This window comes from Lipotes vexillifer, unplaced genomic scaffold (assembly GCF_000442215.2).
Source record: "Lipotes vexillifer unplaced genomic scaffold, Lipotes_vexillifer_v1.1 scaffold1571, whole genome shotgun sequence".
NCBI classification, from domain to species: domain Eukaryota; kingdom Metazoa; phylum Chordata; class Mammalia; order Artiodactyla; family Lipotidae; genus Lipotes; species Lipotes vexillifer.
In genome coordinates this window covers 2,720-20,237 of record NW_006772104.1, presented here as the reverse complement: position 1 = coordinate 20,237, position 17,518 = coordinate 2,720, and positions in this window count along the sequence as shown.

Genomic DNA, 17,518 nt, shown 5'->3' with positions numbered 1-17,518 from the left:
CGTGAAGTGTCTGCAGTTGATTTTTCTGTTTACAGAAGCACCTCGTTTTCATTGGTTAAGTAGGAATATTATCAGAGGCTCTGTAATCATTTATTAATTCATTTATCCCTCCTTCCTACTTCTTTCTAAGGGAAGAATAATTTTTATCCCAGAGATTTTCAGACCAATTGAAATCTGTAAAATACCATGGACATAATACACAGCTCTGGGTACTGCAAAGTACCCAGAGGACAGGCAACTGTAATGAAATACTGTACATTTAGTGAAACTCAGTGCTGAGAATTAAAGAGAACCATCAAAGGATTAAATCTAACAGGACAATCATTGCATTTTCTTTGGAATATCTTTTCTTAGGGGCTGATCCTGAATTTTAATTTCATAAAAGTACAGGAAGGGAATGAAAAACCACTTGGAGAGCTTTTTTTGTTTTTGTTTTTGAAAAAAAACAATCTCTTCAAAAACGTTGACTTTACCCTATAGAATATTTTCAAATGCTTGGAATATTTAAACTTTTTTGAGATTTGACTGTCATCTTGTATAGATAAAAGTATGTGGGAGTTATTTTATTTTTCTCATGCTATATCAGGAAAATGCATGCTTGGCTCATCTCACAGTACATTTTCCAAATCTTGAAATTTCAAAGCCCATTAAAAAGCATAGAAATGTAATGGGTATTTTCAGTCCTGGCACTGTGTCACAGATTTCAGAGAACAGAGGGTAAAAAATAGTATAGCTGAATTGATTTTCATCTTGCAAGGAAACTGGTTATAGTTCTGGCAGTAATTATTTCAGGTAGAAGCCCATCCATTTGCCCAGAAGTAGAGATTCCCCGGAGCCCAAAGCTAATTATTTCAAAGGTATTGATTTTCCTGTTAGATATAAGGATTAGTCAGTTGAATACACTGAAACTCAAAATTACAAAAGGCCTGTTGTTGTTAAACTTAAATCAACTGATACTAACAACTACTTGTTTGTTATATGTACAAGCTAATTCTATTGATCAAGTAATAGGCATCAACATTCAAGAAAAATATTATGGATTGGCATATGTTTCCACTCCTAATGTCAGCCATGGAGCTGAGACTTGTGTTTCTTTCACTTGACTATTAGCCCAAATGCTGATTTTCATTGGGACCTAACACACGTACCTTTATAACTGATCTGTTCCTTATTTGTAATATATATGAAGTGAAGTTCCTCTGCCAAACTGTCTAAAACAAGAGTGTTTACTAGATAGCTTTCTAAACTGGATTCCCATGAAGTGTATCATTAAATATTTTATAATTCTCTTATTTGCCAGCTGGGCTTGAGATGAGAGAAAGGTAATAGAGTTTGTTCTGCTGGTGGTAGAATAGATATGATCTCACCCTCATCATTTTAACTTCCAGGATTCTAAACATTAGTGTTCCTAAAATCACAGGGAGTAAAATTGATATAAAATAAAAAATAGAAGTAGGATTTTGTGGTAATCTATAAAGAATTTGAACACATTTAAAGGAGAAACACTATCAAGAATGTTAGCCTTACGTTTTTGTTTTCCTGATTGGTGCCTTGGCTTTTGTTTCTAATTTTAAATTTAGAATTCCAAAGGTGTAGAAAATGAGTGCAACAACATCTGGAGTATGTAAAACGTCTTGCATAAATGAATTAAAGAAAAAGATGGTTGATATCAATCTCAACAGTAACCTCGACTGTATTGTCCGAAGTTAAGCAAATTTGTTGCCCTCTGGAGGCCTGATTTTGAAAAGCAGTAGCATATGATTGGCATTAGTGAAATCACTTCGCTTGATTTGACTGTGCTTCCTGGTTTAGATACAACTTAGAGTCAAATTTTCAAAGCTCTTTAAATGTCTAGCAAGAAATGTGCTGTATAAGCACCAAATTCTCGTTTAAGAAGGAAGGGATTCTTGGTGGGGCTCTGGTGCCACACAGCCTGTGTTGCAGTCCTGTCTTTAACACGTATTGGCTGTGGGACCTTGGGCATGTCATTTAACTTTTTTGTGTCTTGGTTTCCTCTTTTATAAAATGGAGATAATAACAGTACTTATTACCTCAGAGGGTAACTTTATTGCATGAAATGAGATACACACATTTCCAATTTAAAGGGGCAATAATTTCACTTGACAGTACAATCTAAAAATTTAATAAACTTTTATTAAAAGTATAACTTACATAGAGGACACTATACAAATCTTAAGTATATAGTTCGATGAATTATGACAAAGTGAATATACCTGTGGAACCTCTGACCACATCAAGAAATAGGACCTGGCCAGCGTCATGGCCTGAATGTATGTGTTTTTTCATAATTTATATGTTGAAATCCTACCCCACAATGTGATGGTATGAGGAGGTAGGGCCTTTGGGAGGGAATTAGATCATGAGGGTAGAGCCCTCATGGATGGGATCAGTGCCCTTATAAAAGAGACCCCAGAGGGCTCTCCCACCTCTTCCACAGTGTGAGGACATAGCTGGAAGTTGGCTACCTGTATACCAGTAAGTGGCCACTGAATCTGCTGGTGCCTTGATCTTGGACTTGCTAGCCTCCAGAATTGTGAGAAATAAATGTTTGTTGTTTAAACCACTCTGTCTGTGGTAGTTTGTTATAGCAGCCTGAATGGACTAAGACAGTCACCATTCCAATAGCCCCTTATGCCTCCCCACTATCCTCCCCCTACCCTGCTTTCTTCCCAAAGGTAACACTCTCCTAACTTCTAATATCAAAGATTTGTTTTGCCTGGTTTTGAGCATAATACAAATGGAATCATACATTGTATACACTTTTGTATTTGCCATTCTTCACTTGACTTTTATTTCTCAGATTCACTCATATTTTATGTAGCAGTGGTCCACTTACCATTATTGCTGTATAGTATTCTATTGTATGACTCTGCAAGAACTTTTCTGTCATTCTTCTATTGATAGACATTTGTGTGATTCTTATGTTTGACTCTTATGAATAATGTTGCTGTGAACATTCTCATACATGTCGTTTGGAGCATATTTTTGATACTTGGAACTAGAATTTCTGGGTAGTAGGGTATGCATATACTCAGCTTAAATCGATACTGCCAAACAGCTCTCTAGATGTGGCAGTTTACATTCTCATAGGCGTGTGTGGGAAGTCCAATTTCTCCACACCCTCATCAACATTTTAGTCATTCTGGTAGGTGTGAGGTAGTATCTTATTGTGGTTTAATGCCTTTCCCTCATGTGTTTATTAGCTACTTGAATATACTCTTCCAGCTTCTGTCACCTCATGTATAAAGTAGACCTGAAAATAATACCCCAAAGCATTGTTTTATTATCATCTAAGATACATGTGGAAGTACTTGGCAAACCTTTCTAAGGCATGATGAAAACTTTAGTTTGTGTTGGTTTTTTTTTTTTTTTTGAGTGTTCATTTTGATTATCATTTTAAAGGCTTAGATTTAGAATTACTGAAACAGTTGGGGAATAAATGGTCGTCTACAGAAATGGGAGCTGTCTGAAACAGTTCATTGTCACCAGTGTTACTGCCTGGGTTGTTTTGAAATTGATGAAATGTGTAAGCAATTCAGTAGCTTGCAGTGATTCTCCCTTCAGACAACCAAGAAAACACAGTTTAATAAAGGGAGGATTAGATTCATGTTTGGGAGAACCACAAAATATAATTTGGTATAACTTTGAGGAGAGGCCAGCTGTTTTAGCTCTGTGGTAAGTGCTTGAAAAGTCTTTAGAGTTTGAGGCCAGGGACATAAAACTGCACGCTGTATTTTTGATAAAGGGTTTATGCAAAGGCCTTAAGTTGTAATAAATATGTTTTAGAATTAATACATACTAAATGCCTCATGTATTGTTGATTATCATATATTGAAAAACAAAACAGTATCCTCTTTTTCTCTTACATACATGCTTATATCAGAGGCATGAAGAAAAACTTGTTTTACTACATGCCACATGTATTTGCTGAAACGCCTTATCTGCAAGGGGAATATTTATTTTGGGGGTTAATAGAACTCTTTAGGGATTCATTTTCAAATATAATGTCCAATATATTTTAAATATGAGCGATAGTTTTAAAATGATTACCCTGCATCTCCATACTTACAGGCCAGTTTGAAAACAAATTTTACTTTCATATAGAGTCGAAAAGCAGCCATTCTTTATGGTGATCATCTACCTGATAGCCTAGTCTGAAAAGAATAAAAATGCTTTTGTGCTTCTCGATTTGCAACCTGTCATTTGGTTTCCCCTTCCCGTTAGGATAGCCTCTCATTTAGGGTAACCACTGTGCATACACTGGAGAGTGAAAAACCATCCTCCCTGGGCTCATTTCTTTTCGCAGTGGTTTTCCTACTGTCATGAATTCATAAATGATGATTTTGCATTTCTTTTCCTGATGTCCATTTATCCCAAATTTCCAAGACTGTCAGGCTCTCTATGCCCAACTTACTTGCCAATACTGTAAGAGCCAGGCCCTGGCTCTTACAGTATCGGCTCTTTCCGTATCTCACACATGATCAGTGTGTCTGATAGCTACCACATTTTCAAAGCATCTCTAATGGGACACTCTAAACCTCTTTTCATGCTCCTTGCTGACATAGTCTCAGAAACAAATAAAGTATAATATTTGTATGCTTTGCTCTGCTTCTCAAAATTCAGATTTTAATACGCCTTACTTTGTTTTGTGGTAAGTGATTTAAAGAATTTAACAAACTTTGGGATATTATAGCAAATTTTATGATTAGTCCCAGCATGCTCAGTAATTCATTATGAATCCTATATGGAGAGGTCTTTGTAGATCGTTAAACAAAAATGGACCACTAATCAAATTATAATATCATATAGGTTGGAAATAATATATACTTATTACAAGAGTTAGGATTTTTTTTTCTTCTTAATGTTATTGCATTGAGAAAACAAGTAGTTGAACTCAGCAATTAGAAAATAGTGTATTTCCTAACAAGTTGATCAAATAATGACCAGGATTAATGTCAAGCATCTCTGAATCTTAAGAATCATCTTATCATGGTAGAGTGATCAAGGCAGTTTTACTATTATTATTTTTGAGGTATTGTTTTAGAATCCAAATTGGCTGGTAGAGGAATCACTGGATGTGGAGAGTGAACTTAGTAAAATTATTCTGGAGAACAAGGTTAAAACCCTTTGAACTGTGAAGACCTCTGATTCTTCTGCTCTGCAGAGGTGAACTGTAGTCTGGTGCGATGAGCCCCAGTGGATTCAGGAGATTGAAGACACTGAATCCTCTTTCTTCTTCCCTCCATGCTGCCCCCACCCGCTGTCAGAGAATTAGGAGTGACTGTCTCATTCCTAAATGAGCAACATGTCCATATGGGCTTGCTGAAGAAATTGGCTTGACTCAACAGTGGCTTTCTACATAGTGTTCTGTCTTTGTTTTAGGGTATTTTATTAAGTAGCATCCCTTTTCCCCTAATTATTAGATTAGGGAAACATAAAACAGAAAAGTACAAAAATACATCAAATTACATGTACGTAGACTTTTTAATGAATAATATAGTATAGCATTTTTGACAAAACTAGTATCGATATAACTGATACTGTTATGTAGTCTGCTTTTTTCACTTGGTATGTACCTTTTGCCTGTCTTTTTTGCAGTACTCTACAGCATCCTCAGTGGCTGAATAGTATTCACCTTTATAGATATATGTTTACTTAACCAGTCCTCTGTTATTTGGTATTCAGGGTGTTTCCGACTAAAAACAATGCTCCTGTGGACCTCCTTGTTTTCATAACTTTACAAACAAGTCAGATTATTTACATAAGATGAACGTTGAGAAGCATGAGGGTAAAAATGTATGCAGAGGTTAAGTTTTTTACACTTACTGCCAAATTATTTCAATACTAGTTGAAGGAACATAGAGGGTTTTCATCAAATAAGTTTTCCTTCATCCTGACCATCATTACTGTGACTACTATCATGAGAGGTAACATTTTAAATTATTTTTCTTTTATTGAGCATTTTTGATTACTTCTGTTATGACCTGCCTATTAATATCTTTTGACCAATTTTCCATTTTTATGTCACTCTTTTTCACAGAGATTTAAAATACAGGGGAGTGTGTGTGTATGTGTGTGTGTGTGTGTGTGTGTGTGTGTGTGTTTTGGAAATCAAGGGAATGGGCTCTTTTATATATGTTGTCACTCTTTTTTTTCCATCCTGTCTCTTGTCTTTGAATTGGTCTATATAAAATTTTATTATGCCATTATATCTATGTCCACCTGAAATACTGTTATGTAAAGTGAGACCACTTAATGCATGTTATTAGTTTTTGCTGTTATTTACTTAGTTTCTCATAAAACTTTTAGTAAGACTTTTAAAATTTGTTGCTTCATGAATCACCATTTAAGGTCCAGTTTCAAGTGGAAACATCTTATTCCCCACCCCTCCAAATGTGACTTAAAGCAAGATGGATGTTGTGATTAAAATGGCATGGTTCTTTAGTTATTAATAAGATTCTTAGTTATTTGCAAGGTATTGAAGGAATTTTTTTCAAAGTATTGAAGGAATTTCATTGTAACCTAATATGCATTTTTTCAACCAGGCTTCTTAGTATAGTTGATTCCCACTATTTGCAGGTTCGATATTTACAAATTTGCCTATGCTCTAAAATTTATTTGTGACCCCAAAATCAATACTTACAGTGCTTTCATGGTCATTTGCAAAAGTACACACAGTGTTGAAAAATCTTACTTATCTGACATGCTGTTCTCAGTGAATGTCAATCAAGGCAAGATTCTCCTTTCATGTTTCAGCTCTCTTACAGTAAACAAGTTTCATTTTCACGATCTATTCAGTGCCCCATTTCTCATGTTTTTGTCCTTTTTGGTGTATTATTTTGCTGTTTAAAATGGACCCACATGTAATGCTAAAGTACTGTCTAGTGTGAAGTGCCTCACATAGAAAATACATGTTAGATAAGCTTTCTTGAGGCATGATTTACAATGCTATTGGTCACAATTTCAATGTTAATGAATCCACAGTGTATATTAAATAAGATACACTGAAACAGCAACAAACACACAGAAAACAAGATTATGTACTTGATAGGTTGACAAAAATGTGACCAAGGGCTCTCAGGAACCTAACCCTGTATTTCCCTTAGGGGCGGTGGATCAGTATTCACTAATTCAATGTTCATTGCAACTTTATAGACCATAACTGCTCTGAATAATGAGAATTGCCTTTATAAATTGCCTTTTGGATAATTATGGACAGCTCTTCAGAATCATATGCTAGAGACTCCATTTTATCTTTTTTAAGAAAGGACATTCCGGAACCCCTAATGTAAAGTAAAAAAAAAAACAAAAAACTTTTCTTCTCATAATTTGCATTTATATGTTTCCTAAAGGGAAGTCTTTTGATTATGAGAACCTTTGAAATGGGTCACTAATGGCTTTTGAGACATAGTAGCTTTATACCTATGGATTAAGTGAATAAACCTTGAGAACATTTTAATTTAGTTTTCACTTTTCAGTTAAGAATGATTTCCTTACCTAGTTAGGTCCCTTCACTTTATGCAAATGAAAGTTTTCTTTACATTTAAAAAATTGATCATTTTTCACTTTTATAAATTTACCTTTCCTACTTAAAAGTATAAGATTAAAAATATTACCCCTAACTTTATTCCCATCACACAACTGCTGCTACAGTTTGTTAAATTTCCTTCCAGCATTATCTATGCATATCTTCTTTGTAAGGTTATAATTAGGATGTCCTTCCTTTTGATGGCCTTCTTTTATTAGTCCAATATTACACGATAATCATCTTCTCATGTTGTTAGCTGGTCTCCCTGACTGTGAATTTTACTAGCAATATTAGTAATTGGCAGTGTTTTAAAGGCTTCTTGTTATTTAGAAGATAATTTAAAGAAGCCTAGTATTTAAAATCTTTTTCAAGATGTACGTGAACTTTGTAAATCAGGTTTGCTAAAACAGGGTACAATACAGTTAACAAATGGAATAGTAACAATCATGAAAAGCTTTGTGGTACAAAACAGACTTTTATACAACAAAAAAAGAAAATCAGTGTAATCCAACATCTACATCTGTTGGAGCTGCCCTCCTTTCCTTTGTCCTTTACTCACTACCGCTTTGCCAAAGTGGTCTAAGCACTGTTGCTTGCTTTATTATGGACCTAAAAAAAGGTTTTTTTCATTTGAATAGTTTACACTGCAACTTTAATAATTTGGATGGCAACTCTCTTGCAATTAGAGATCCTTTGTGAACATGGATAGATATTTTATCTACATATCCAGGACCCTCTCCTGGGATGCTCGTTTACCACCTTTGAGGTCTTATGAAACAGCATTTCGAACACACATATTAGTTAGCATTCCCAGCTGGCATAAATCCTAGTTAATTATTTTTCTTCTAGCTTATCTGTGAGTTCTTTCATTAGCCGTTATCTGTAAACATTCTGGACACATCCCTTTTTCTCAATTAGAACTCCAGTAAAATATTTTTGAGCAAACATTTAGGTGTCTGCTCAGAGGCCTTAGGATCGTAAACAGTGAACAGAAAATCCATTTGGAGCTTTAACCCATGACCTTCTAGATTTTACTTGTTCTTTAATCCCAAGCAGTACATTTCTCTGAGAAGGAGACATAAGCGACTTAGAATCTTCACTGTGTCAATATGATTCAAGAATATTGGCATTTGGCCAGCAGGCGGGCAGGGAAATGTCCAATTCATACTGTATTTAGATGACTTCTGATATTTTTCTGTGTTTTATAATCTGTGATTGGTCGTTGTGCTTTATAAATGAAGCTTCTTCAGGAAGCTGAACTTCCAAATAGCTAATCCAAATGCCGACAGTGTTAAGCAAATTCCAAAGAAGAGGTGTTTGATATTCAAATGCGAAGAGTGAAAGAAGCAAAAGTAAAAAATACAAAAGCTAAGAAACATGAAAAGATGTGTTACTGAAAGAATAAATCCTATCATTCCATCTTTATCTCCAAGTACAACCTTAAAACACTGCCTGTTGAAAGGTGCATCAATTTATCAAACAATGCAAGATATCTTAGTTAAGATAAGAGGACAGAAATTATAGCCCCACCATCGCCCTAGCTTCCTCTTCCTAGTGGACACAGCTTGGTATTCCCCATCCAGTGAGGAGTCAACAGATACTTCTTGATGACCTACTGTGTGTCTAGTTCAGGGCTGACTGAGAGAATGGGAATCCGTCCAGTATTTGATGTCATTCGTTCCAGTGAGGCTGTTCTTATCAATTCCTTCTGATTGTAATCACCTCTGTAAAGCAGAGGAAGACATGTGCCTGACTGACAGATGTAGTCTTTTCTAAGGTCAATAAAGACCCAGTATAAAGCACCTAGTATACTTGAGGTCACATCTCAGTCTCTGAGTTCACAGAGAAGAGTCTGTGGACCCTCACTACTCAAAATATGGACCATGGACAGTCAGTGTTGACATCAACGTGAAGGCTGTTAGAAATGCAGAATCTCAGCCTAACCCCATACCCATCAAGTCAGAATTTGTGTTTTCACAACAGATGGTTCCTGTGTACATTAGACTTTGAGGAACACTGGTTGAGAGCAAGGGCAGGCAAACTGTAATTCATGGCCAAATCCTGCTCCACGCCTGTTTTTGTAAATAAAGTTTTACTGAAAGAGAACTTTGCTCATTCATTTGCTTAACAAGTAATTGTGGCAGAGAACTCCTGGCCCACCGAAGTCTAGAGTAGTACTGCTCAAAGTGTGGCATTGGACCAGTGCCCGTTTGTGCAGAAGTGCCAATCTGTGAGCTGTTTGTTTTAGGTTTGTGATAAGTACAAAAACAGAATAGACATTGAGAAACTTTGATTGCAAATTGCCATTGCCATGACACGCTAGTGGAAGATCAGTTTGCTAGCAATTCATAATATTTGTTTTACAAAAATATCAGTCCGTGACTGTCAGGGAATAAAAAAAAACTAATCCTTCACCATGGATTTATGTGAGAAGCACTACTCTGTGAGTAAAGGTAGATAATACGTGCATAAAACCAGTATCTTAAGTGAATTTGATCATACCTGGTACATCTTGATGCCAAAGTGAACTTTACTGTAGGCTGTTAGAACCATATTGTCATATTATTCTTTGCTCATCATGTTTTCTTGTGATTCTTTGTCTTGTTTAAGGATTCTTCTCCCATTCCCTGTGATCTTGGTAATGCCATCAAATTCAGTGCCTTCTCTAAGGCTCTGTGTCCCTGCTTGGATCCTCTCTTCTTCCCTCCTGCCCATGGGGTATCCTTACACTCCAGGTAGGCCATTTGCTTTACTGCCTCCCTGAAAGCAGGCTGCTTTCAGGAGTGATCTCCTAGCACAGGCCCCTCAGTACAATCAGCTTTTCTCCTGGAGCTCATGGAAAAGGCCACCTGTCTCTGGTATCATGAATTAAAACAATGTGGCCCAGGAGGCTCTATTCCTTCCCACCTGGTGAAAGCCTGAGTAAGATGCAGGAGCGAACCTGTATGATGGAGACTGTCTCAGTCATAGTGCTTCATTCCTATGTAGCCAGTTGTCTGTAACTCAGTGGTTCTTAAAGTGGTTGACCCAGCAGGAGTGGTGTTACCTAGAACCTTTTTAGAAATGCAAATTCTTGGCCCCCTTCAAAGCTATTGTATCAAAAACTCTGAGGTGGGGCCCAGCTCTGTGTTTTAACAAGTCTTTCTGGTGATTCTCATGTTTGCCTAAATTTGAGAATTACTATTGTGGATCTGCAGCTTCTCTTTACTTCTGTGAGCTGCTCCACATCTTTTCTGGCTATGAGCCAAATCAGTCTTTCTTTTTCCCCTTTGAATTAGATTTCATTGTCTGTCACTGACAACCCAGCAAGTCTGCATAATATACCATACCTTTAAAATTCTCACCAAACTGAGAGTTTGCCCCAGCATTCTCTTGTGCTGTATAGTGGCCCTTGGGCCCGCCTCTGTTAACAATTCTTTTTAGTTCTTTCCCCATACACTCTATACCCCCATGTATTTTAAGATTTTTTTATTCCCTTATTTTTATGTCAAAATCTTTCCGTGAAACTCAGAGGGACCTTATCCGTCCTAAAGTGACTTTTCTATCCAAATGAGAATTAAAGATAGTCTCCTAGTTAATAGGTAAAGTTCATCAACTGGGATCGTAAATGCATTTCTTTGAAGATCAGCTCCCTGGCGGAGAATTTTTATTTCTCTTCTCTCTAAAAGTAGAATACAGCAACAAGTTGTGTAATTTTTCAAGTGACTTTCTATAAACTTGAGGAAATTACCTCATCTTGAGCTCAGTCATTGAAGTAAATCTAGTTCATTTTTGTCCCGATTAAGTTACCATCAGCTGCTTCTTTTCACAGGAGATTTCCTTCCTATTATTGTTCTCTGTGCATTTAATCTCTCTTGATACTTTTCTTCTCCTCTCTTGATTTGTAAGTGTTTTGCTGTGATTCAGCCTCCTGTCTATTCTTGTTACAAAATACAACCTTCACTTTTTATCTTGGCTCCTAGTGCTATCTGGGGAAAAGGGAACTGGTCAGATCTTTCAGTATTTGACAAAAGCTGTGATCATAGAATGTTTCAAGGTGGAGATGTTGAATCAAGTTTTATGTTTGGTCAAGAAAATTGATTCATGATGATATGTGACACAAGGAAGGTCTTTACTGAATTTTCTTTTGGTATACATGGGGAATGAAAAAAATCACTTTTTAAAAAAATACAATTTAATGTTTCTTTATCTTGATGGCTCTTTGTGCAAATTCCTTTTACAGAAACTCTTTGGTCAGAGAATCAGCATATAACTTTCCCTCACCATTAGACAAATCATCTTTATGTCAACCACCATTGGGGAATTGAGATTAGACTGCTTTTCTCTTTTTTTTTTTTTTTTTTTTGCGTTATGCGGGCCTCTCACTGTCGTGGCCTCTCCCATTTGCGGAGCACAGGCTCCGGACGCGCAGGCTCAGCGGCCATGGCTCACGGGCCCAGCCGCTCCGCGGCATGTGGGATCCTCCCGAAACGGGGCACGAACCCGCGTCTCCTGCATCGGCAGGCGGACTCTCAAGCACTGCGCCACCAGGGAAGCCCCTGCTTTTCTCTTAATTCATATGTTCAGTATCAAGGTGAGACCTTGTTGCTATCTCTTCCACCTCTGAGGTTGTTACCATGTTATTGAGTGTTCATGGGTCCCTTAGAGAGTGGACCAGAAAAGAAACAGGGCATGAGCTAGTTTTCATTCCTCTTTTGGTTCCTGTACGTCTGTCTCTAGTTCACTGAAGCCACTATACAGTGGAGACACAGTCCACATGAAGGTGAGGCTCTAAAGAAAGTTCATAAAGCAAAACATATAATCAAAATTAGGTTTGAAAGTCCTTTAAGTTACCCACGCGTCTTAATATCTTTAACCATTAGAATCCCAATAGTGTGGTGAGACCCAAGCCATTGAGCATTTGGGAGGGAGCAGTGAGATCTCACTCCCTCCCATTTCCCTCAGGGACTCACGTCCTTTGAAAGAAATGGCAGTGGGGTCACCCACTAGATTTTATTCATTAATTTCTACTCTTTCTCACTTACTTATTCCATCCCCATGCCTGTATAGATGGATTCATATAAATTAAATGTGTTTTTGATGTGACTCTTGTATGAGATGAGACTAAATAACATGCTAGGGAAGGTATGAAGAGAGCAGTGAAAACCAGGGCCCAAGAAGTTGTTTCAAGGTATTCTTGTCATGCTTGTTAGATAGTTTAAAATAACTCACCAACTATAGGGGTCATTATGTGGTCGTTAAGAGCTTATACTTCATTGGCAGAAATAGCTCAGCTGAGATCCAGTTCTGCCAGTTCCTAGCTGTGTGACCTTGTGCGTGTTGATTCACCTTTCTGTGCCTGACGTTTAATCTGTAAAGTGGAGTTAATAACTTGTGCTACTAGATGAAATAACACATGAAGTGCTTTGAGCACAGTGCCTGGAACTTTAGGCAGTCATTTCATGAAAGCAGTGCCAGTGGTGGGTATCTTCAGGGCGTGGTTGCTGTGGTGTTGGGCATGTATATAATAGGGGCAGTTGGCCAGCCTCTGCCACTGGCCAGGCACGGTATAATCTAGTTGATAAGAAGAGGCACTCTAGAGCCAGGCTGCCTTGGCTCTCTCACCAAGGTTTGGCCCTGAGCAACTTAATCCGTCTGTACCTCAGTTCCCTCATCTGTATAATAGATATGACTTTGTACCTGTCTTAGGTTTGTGGTGATAAATAAATGAGTTAACATTTGTAAAGCCCTTAAACCAGTTTCCGGCACATAGTTAATGCCTATACAGTTGTCTCTTGATGTCTGTAGGAGACTGGTTCTAGGAGCTCGCACAGATACCAAAATCCACGGATGCCCAAGTCTCTCATGTAAAATTGCAGAGTACAATCAATACAGTTGGGTTTTGCATCCATGGGTTTCACACCCACAGATTCAACCAACCCTGGATCTAAATTTCTGTTTGGAGGACCAGACTATATAATTGTTAGCCACTGTTATTAATATTTATTTTATTCTTTCAGTTTGGTACAGTTAATTTTTTTATTCAACCAAATAATTATTCATTGTGCACCATATTTGTGCCATTCTGTGAGGAGTGGGGATGTTCATCCTACATGCATCGAGCTTACAGTATTGTGGGCCAAACAGACTTCCACAAAGTGTCTCACCATTTTTCTAATTACAGACTATGATTACAGGGAATCCTGGGAAGAGGCAGTGGAGAGGACACAGTGAATAAAGAGATGAATAAGATCTAGAACTTTCTTTCAGAAAAAAAGAAAAAAACAAACCTAAAATGGCCAAAGAGAGTTTAAAAGGAGCTGGATTCTCATACTCGGTTGCACATTAGAAACGGTTGGGGAGCCATTAACACTACACATACCCAGACCATTCATTGTCTAGATGAATTCCATCAGAATCACTTGGAACGGAGAGGGACTGAGGCTTCAGGAGTTTTTAAGTTTTCCTGGTGAGTCCACGGTGTAGCCAGTTTGAGAAAGAATGTTGCAGAAGGCACTACTCTGGGTATGTGAGCCAACTAGTAGATACAAGGAGGTTTATGTGCATCTGCAGATTGAGGAATCACTCAGGAACGTTACAAGGAGGTTTACGTGCATCTGCAGATTCAGGAATCACTCAGGAACGTTACAAGGAGTTATTCTGGTTTTAGAGACCTGTTTGAGTTAATCCCAATAAAATGCTCTTGGCTTTGCCATAAGACTAGAATTCAGAGCTAGAACCAACTACCCTGGTTTTGCTGAGCTTGGAATTATTTCTATCCCTCTGATAAAAATATCCATGAGTTTCAATTTTCTCTCTTTTTGTCTCCATTGCTAAGGTTTCCACAAATCCTGGCTCATGCCATCTGAAGTCATCAGGCTTGATGGATAGTCTAGCTTGATGGCTACATTGCTTAGGAGAAAGTTATGAGGCAAACCTGGTCCCTATCTTACATGAATGTGGACCTGACTCTTGATCTCTCAGAATCAACATATAAAACATTTAGGGTTAAAATTGGGTTTATAAATTATGTGTAAGTACACATAAATTGAATCCCATTGAAGTCAAGTAGATGGGCAAAATGAGCTTTGCACTGAGAGAAAGAGAGGGAGAAAAAATATTTTTAGGTTCTGTAGTTCCAAGGGGAATTTTCTATACCATCATCAGTGAAGTTATCCTTCCAGACAGTATTTCAGGTTCATAACTATGTGTACTTTCAAAAGAATAAAAGTCAATTATGAAGGAGTAGATGGAGGCAGTGCATGTGCACAGTATATCACGGTTGGTGATGGACCTGGAATATTTCATATTCAGCAAATCATTTAATGTAAAGTTTTTGAACTACAGGCCTGTCTTTTCACAGCAAACTTAGAGTAGGACAAATTACAGTGAGCTGGCATGTTCCAGGACCTCCTCAGAATGGTTGGTTCCCACTGCTCTCTGGTAGCCGTCCTCTTGAAGTCTTCTTTTAGAGAGGTGGGGTAGGGGAATGCTTTCTGAATTGTGGCGGATTCACCTTTAATCAGAACTTCCAAGACCAAAGCTTCTGCCACATGGAGGAGAAACACGAAGAAAGTTTCTTGCCATTGTTAAAATGATGTGAAATAACTGAGTTTTGGTACATATGAAAGAACATTTTCGTTGGAAAATAGCTCTTAATGTCTTAAGTTAGTGAGTGTTTATATCATTTTTATTCTTTCTCTTTGGCTAATATGAAGTAGACCTAACTAAATTCTCATACTGTCAGGGGTTGGTTGCTAGCCCGTGACTTCAGAACTCAGGGTAATATTCTTGATGACATTTTGTCCATTATGCATGCCATTTACTTACATGGCACTAATGCAAACGGCATGAGTGTTAGGACGTCAGTACTTGTGTTTTTATTCACTACTTGGTGGCACACTTTCTCCTTTTCCTGCTCTCATCTTTTCAGACCAGGAAAGGAGATGGCATTTGGCACTGGACATGCTTGCCTTGTTATTGTCATGGGTGAGCAATTCTAAGAACAGGGAAGGTGGAGGCTCCCTGTTCCTTGGTCCTTATGTGTGGGTTGTAAGGACCACTGAGTTAGTAGCTCAAAACAGATGAAGTCCCAATCCACATGCCCCTGTCTCTTACTCTTCTTAGGCCTGGTATAGGGCTTTCCTGAGGGAGAAATCTCTGGAATAGAAAAGGACCAGATATAAGCCTGTGAAACACACAGTAAAGATAAATTAAAGGATACCTACATTAAGCCAGTAAAGCATGTGTTTAAATTTGATTTGAAGAGAAGCTTCTTAAAAAACCTATTTAAAAACTTTATGTGCGGGCTTCCCTAGTGGCACAGTGGTTGAGAGTCCGCCTGCCGATGCAGAGGACAAGGGTTTGTGCCCTGGTCCAGGAAGATCCCACATGCCGCGGAGTGGCTGGGCCCGTGAGCCATGGCCGCTGAGCCTGCGCGTCCGGAGCCTGTGCTCCACAACAGGTGAGGCCACAACAGTGAGAGGCCCGCGTACCGCAAAACAAAAACAAAAACAAAAACACAACTTTATGTGCAACAGTATTTTAGAATTGGGTGAGACCTTCTAAATGTGAAAGAAAGCAATATCATAAGGCGAGTTAAATTTGAGCAAATATAGGAAGATTTGGCATGTTTTTCTGAAAGGGGGCCAAACCCATTATAGTCACCCAGCAAATCAGGTCTTGTCTCATCTTTGTCAGCTACTTGGTGTATCCGTAGAAATCCATAGAATGAGACCAGCAAGAACATAGCAAATAAGCTGCCTTTTGAGGCATTATTTTGAGGCATTTTGACACAGCAACATCCCTCTCTTCAATGTATGGAAAATATAAATTCTAGAAAATGTTATTATGTCAGCACTTTCCAAATCTCTCATAATTTCTATGGGCCGTGTGGTCTAAAAACGTAATGACCACAAGAAGCTGCCCATGCCTTTCTGCCATTTCTACGCCAGCAGTAGCCCCTTTAGAGAAGAGCACTGCAGGCCTGAGAGGAGATCAAGAGGCAATAATAGTCAGTATGAATTCTTGTTCCATTTACTTAAAGCGAATGGTTTTAATTAAACACCATTCACAACTTTATTGCTGTGCTTAGCAAGCCCTGAGGCAGTCCAGACTGCTCCTGCTGATACTGAGAAATTATATGTAGAAAACAGCCTGATGTCTTTCTGAAACAAAATCTTTCTAAAATAAAGTTGGGTCAAAACTCCAATAAAACTCACCCCAAAACAAAACGCATAATGTCTATTGTTGTACACTTTGCACTTTGTAGTTAAGATTCTTAACGAGCACCTGGGACCTTGGTGCAGAAGGCTTTTTTTTTTTTTAATAAATAAATACATAAATTTATTTATTTTCCACTGCGTTGGGTCTTCGTTGCTGCGTGCGGGCTTTCTCTAGTTGCGGCGAGCAGGGGCTACTCTTCGTTGCGGTGCATGGGCTCTAGGCGCACAGGCTTCAGTAGTTGTGGCACACGGGCTTCAGTAGTTGTGGCTCGTGGGCTCTTGAGCGCAGGCTCAGTACCTGTGGCTCACGGGCTTAGTTGCTCTGCAGCATGTGGGATCTTCCTAGACCAGGGATCAAACGCGTGTCCCCTGCATTGGCAGGCAGACTCTTAACCACTGCGCCACAAAGGAAGTCCCTAGAAGGCTTTTTTTTTTTAATAATGTCTAAAGCACATATTTTAACAGTCATTCTTTTTGAAGTTATAAATTAATGTACACATCACTAATTCTTAAAAAAAAAAACTTGTGAATTAAGTGTCTGAGAGATTTATTTCATTTCATAAATAATTGTTCTGTAATCAATGGTCGGTATGGAGTATTTGGAATACAGAAAAGTACACAGAAAAAAATAAAATCACTCATAATACCTTAGCTCAGAGATAACTATTATTTAAATTTGGCCCGTCTGTCTGCTTCCAGTGTTTTCTTTTTCTTTCTGTATAAATACACATATACTTTATTTTATTTATTATTTTTTTATTTTACA